The sequence below is a fragment of the Berghia stephanieae genome, chromosome 13 (genome assembly GCF_034508935.2).
Source record: "Berghia stephanieae isolate SIO BIC M18660-M18661 chromosome 13, UCSD_Bste_1.3, whole genome shotgun sequence".
NCBI classification, from domain to species: domain Eukaryota; kingdom Metazoa; phylum Mollusca; class Gastropoda; order Nudibranchia; family Aeolidiidae; genus Berghia; species Berghia stephanieae.
The window spans coordinates 27,941,476-27,947,226 of record NC_088372.1 but is presented as its reverse complement, the minus strand read 5'-3'; positions in this window follow the sequence as shown (position 1 = coordinate 27,947,226).

Below are 5,751 nucleotides of genomic sequence, written 5' to 3'. Positions count from 1 at the left end.
AAGAAGAAGAAGAAGAAAGAAGAAGAGAAGAAAGAAGAAGAAGAAGAAGAAGAAGAAGAAGAAGAAGAAGAAGAAGAAGAAGAAGAAGAAGAAGAAGAAGAAGAAGAAGAAGAAGAAGAAGAAGAAGAAGAAGAAGAAGAAGAAGAAGAAGAAGAAGAAGAAGAAGAAGAAGAAGAAGAAGAAGAAGAAGAAGAAGAAGAAGAAAGAAGAGAAGAAAAGAAGAAGAAGAAGAAGAAGAAAGAAGAAGAAAAAAAGAAGAAGAAAGAAGAGAAGAAGAAGAAGAAAAGAAGAGGAAAAGAGAGGAGAGGAGGAGAGAGGGGAATGAAGACATCATCGGATACCTACAATCCAGTAGGATCAAAAGCTATATTCATCGTTCTATCCAATCTTTCTTTCTCTTTCTTTCGTTCTTTCTCTCTGTCTTCTTTTTAGATTATTATTATTATTATTATTATTATTATTATTATTATTATTATTATTATTATTATTATTATTATTATTATTATTATTATAATATTATTATTATTATTATTATTATTATTATTATTATTATTATTATTATTATTATTATTATTATTATTATTTTTATTTTTTTTTATTTTTTATTTTTTTTTTTTTTTTAATTTATTTTTTTGGTTTTAAATTATTAAAATTTTTTTTTTCTTTAAATATCTTAATTAGTGAGTCAGATAATTTCCATCTTTACCGACTCAACCCCATGTTCTAAATAATTTCCATTTATGGGGCGACTTTAATAATATTATCAAATGTAAAGATCGGAGTATTCTATTCCAACACGCTGCTGTGTTAAATTCCAGAAGCAGTCAAGAAAGTACAATAATGGACCTGTTCTTGACCCTTTACGTATTATTCCAACTGTACAGTTTGCTACTCATTCATATTAGTCTATATTCTTTTGTAGATGTAAGAACGGGGGTCGTTTCACTGACAACAACAAAGTTTGTGAGAATGTTTGTGTATCGTTACCCAAAAGAGCGTAAAATTTGTAATGTCTGAACACGTAAGATGATTGTGCTTTATTTGGCAGAGTTGCAAGTTTGGTATTTTTACGTTTTAAAGTCGTCTGGCCTTTACACTTTATATCCATTTTGGCATTTTTATCCTTACCTCGATACTTTACTTTAGATTTAGTCAACTTTTAATACTAACATTTCACTGATGAAAACAGAACAAAATTTAGTCTATTAAATAAGCGTACGCTTATGGAGGACAGGACAGAATGGCGAAGACTTGTGGCTCATGTTGGGCGCCCCAAGGGGCGGCCTAAGTAAGTAAGTAAGTAAGTAAGTAAGTAAGTAAGTAAGTAAGTTAGTAAGTAAATAATGAAGATATAATTAAATGTGATATTGGTCCCCAGCGTGACATTTATTTTCAATAAGAAAGATAGGAAAATAAGGAGAATATTTTAAATTGGCATTATTTTTTTCCCGCCTACATTGGCATTTTTCTTGTTTTACAATTTGGCAATTTCTCCCCCCAACTATTCGCCAAGTCTCCTTTTGGGGTGGGGTCACATCCTCATTGTTACATGTACACCAACTGCTCGGTAACCGTGTCGTCATTGGCAATAATCGACAAATGCCATCGAATCGCCGAGTAGTTATGTGGCACGTTATACATTCGATCGTATCACGTACCGTTATCCACTTGTAGTTATAACGTAATCGATCGGGACCGACAACTTCCCGTTTTTTCCCCGATTCACTCTACTTTAACTCTCTCCTTACCAACTATTTTTAGAATTTCCCCCGAAAATTCACATCCACCCGACACAAAATAGACCTTTCCTAATCAAACAAAAAAGTAACAAGTGCATTCTATACAGAATGTTGTTCGGCAAAATGAGCTCTACAATACAGTGTTTAGTATTTATTGCTGCAATAAAAGCATTTCTTTAAATTTTGTGATGTACATGAGAAATCAGAATGAGAAAATTGTCGGTTGCATCGTAACGAATGTGACGATTTTCCTATGAGTGCTAAGGAGAGGGTTAACGTTTGTCCGTCGTCGAATCGGTCATCTATCGGTGTCAAGACAATCAGTGTACCAACAACATTTATTACTAATTACTAAGAGTGTGTATGTGTGTGTGTATGTGTTTGTGGGGGGGGGGGTGTCCCCCTTACTCGAGTACATGTATATAAGATAGGTTCAAGGGTATTTGGGTATCACAATGCGCTTAGTGTTTGATCCATGTACTTTTACTACTAGATATTCCTATTATTGTAATCTAGATGTTAGGGAATCGAAAGCAGTAATAGAGTCGTTTTATTTTCTCTTAGCTTTAAATGAGTTTTTATTGAAAGATTCTTGACTGATAGGGGTGTTTATAAGTCATAAGTTTATCGGATAGCTTGCATTCTATATATAAATGGATGAATATTCATAATGGATATAGCCTAATTTCTTGTTTCAACAGTGTCCGATGCGCTTTATGCGGCTTTATTTATTGCCTACAACTAATTGCCTATTGAAAGATTCTTGTCTGGTAGGGTGTTTATAAGTCACGTTAAATTTTGATTTCATACAGTGCAAATCGTCTTTATCCTTGTCTTGTGTTGTTCCTGTAGATTTGGCTATCACTGTCTGTAGCCTGTAGATACTCATTCACTTTTGGGTCGAGTGGTACAGTGTTTGTGTGCTAAAGTGTATTCCTCATCACCCAGAGTTCGAAATAAGTTGCCACTTACCTGGATATACTGACTACCAACTTTTCCCCCACGACTTTGTCATAAGGCTAAAAAATGTGATATTGCAGCAACAATCGGCGGCTTTATTTATCATATTGCTATTCAGTTTTTTTTGGTCAGGTATCAATTAAATTTTCCATACCGTGTGGCTTTGTGTCATTATTCAAGAACGAAACCATTTGATTTCGCCCAGTCTCTCTTAGGTGGAGAAAAATAGAACCCATCCGAACATTTGCCTTTTGTTTCTTTTTTGTTTTAGCCGAGCAGCTTAGCGGCCTATATTATTCTTATTTTTATAGAATGGGTGCCTGACATGCGAGTTTGTACTGTATGAAATAGATATTTTATACAATGAAATAGGCCGGGTGAATAATTGAATTTAATGATGTGCATAATTATTTGTATTGTTAGCGCCCCTCCTGCCCCTTAGAATAAAAAATAAAATCAAAAACAAAAAAAAAACAAACAAAATAGCAAAAATAGACAACAACAGCAGCAGCAGTACCGCCACCATTACCAGCAGAACATCAACAACGATAACGACAAATCACATATCTTCCATCTGAAACGAAGTAACGTAAAAATTCGTTGTAGTATCGAATTCAGTATCCTGGTACAGTAACATTGTCCACGTGTTGTAACAATACATTATCATCTCGGAGTTCCTGGAACGGTCGTTTCGTTTGGGAGTTGTTTGTTAGCAAATCATTGCAATCATGTGGAGTCTCCATGGATACGAGCGATATGGCTCTACCGGAAATGGATGCAGAGGGAAGAACTACCTGATGTCGATAACCTCCGTATTCGCTCGTAAGTAGCAAACCATTATTGGTATAATATTTAATCGATGACACACGATTAAGTAAAATACTGTAGTCATCAATTATGTCCGCCAAAACAATTCGTAACCATCAGAAAATGTGTGACTCATTGCTTCAAAACGGTATGTAAGGATGATATCAATAAATAGGGGGAGGGGGGGGGGGGGGCGAAGTGGCCGAGTGGTTCAGGCATTGCACTGTGACCCGGACAGTCCAGGGTTCGAGCCCCGCTTCAGGCACTTTCGCTTTTCTTTTCCTCGGGCAAGATTATTAACCCCCAATTTGCTCACTTGGACAACATGGGTGATTCCTGTTGACATCAGACATCTTGTTTGATGAATTATTTATATATTCCTTCGTGTAATGCCTAGGCGACGATATCTTTTGATGCTTTTAATCTAGATATAAATACTGAAATTGACTGTGGAGTCACAATAAGAAACTTTGGGTATTCTATTTATTGAAGAGAATGAACATCAGCTTTTGAAATAATAAAAATGAACATGTCACATTTCTGGCTGTTTGTGATGTAGACTCATTTTTTTTATGGGTTAGTTTTGTAAGTTTTTTTTAAATTGTTGGTAATGGCTCCTTTTTCACAACGACATAATACGGTTTTAACACGATGGGCCGCATTCGACGTTTACTTCTAAGAAGGTCTGATTACCCAAATTGTTATGGGCTCGTTGTTATAGTGGCGGTATTGTCCATTAACAATAAGGCCATTTTTACGTTCGGTTATCAGACCTGCAACTATGTGCAAGTTGGGAGCATGTTATGCGTAACAGTTAACTTGTATAATCTATAAAAATACTCAAATGAGAACTGGTCACTTCTCTGGCTGTCTAAGAATTAAACCCTATAACAAAGAGTTGAGTGATGTCAACTTCATTCCTTCTATAGGCATGGCGGGGCAATTTAACTCTAACCCGGCATCAGAGAGAAAGAGGAGAGAGAGAGAGAGAGAGAGAGAGAGAGAGAGAGAGAGAGAGAGAGAGAGAGAGAGAGAGAGACTTTTTGTTTATGTTTTCTCTGTGTCTCGTCCTACATGGTTAATGTTGCAGTTGGCTTGGGACTCCTTATAAAACGTTCTGAACACATTTAGTGGATATTGCGCTTTATATAGAAGCTCGGTTTTTTTTTGTTCTTTAAAAAAAATAATTAATATTTATTTTGGTATTATTACCCATACCTACTTCGTGATATATATATATATATATATATATATATATAATTTATATATATACATATATAAATATATATATCTCCCCCCCCCCCCTTTTCTCTCATTCCTCTCTCTCTCATACACACACACACACACTCTCTCTCTCTCTCATACACACACACACACACACACACTCTCTCTCTCTCTCTCTCTCTCTCTCTCTCTCTCTCTCTCTCTTTCCCTTATCCCTCTCTTGTTTTATGCACACGCGACGGGTGACACCAGAACTGATGTAAATTGTCACCTTTTTTCTCTCTCTCTAAAATGAAATGTATAAATGAATTATAATTACCCAGTAGGTCGTTTTTTTTTTTGTTGTTTTTTTTTTATCTTATTGTTGTGTTTATTTTTCTTTCTTTTTTTTTTAAAAGTGAAAACACACACACACACACACACACACACACACACACACATACAGAGAGACAGAGAGAGAGAGAGAGAGAGAGAGAGAGACAGACGGGCAGAGAGAGAGAAAGAGAGAGAGAGAGACAGAGAGAGAGAGAGAGAGAGAGAGAGAGGGGTGAGTGAAATAAAAAGAGAGAAAGAGAAGAAATAAAGAAAGAGAGAGAGAGAGACAGAGAGAGAGAGAGAGAGAGAGAGAGAGAGAGAGAGAGAGATTTTTTTTTCTCTGAAGGTTACTCGTTATCGGCCCAGACAAACCGGTCATCCTATAATCAGTGCTCTTGAGATTAAAGTGTTGATGATGAATGCTCATTGATATAGATATCTCTTATAACTCGTATAGTTTACTCCACTTTATTAATACAAAACCGTCAGCCACTTGGAAGAAATCTATCGCCGAAGCGGAGTGTACGATTAAAAGGTATTATGTTATCGTACAATAATTCACCAAGAGGGGAAGAAATGTTAGTACGTGTTACACATGTGACCCAACGTCTCAAAACGGTATTATGTCGGGATGAAACTAACGCTAAAAAGTCAATTTAAAACTAAACTGGTCAAAATTATGAATTACTGGTATTTAGCACTCTAA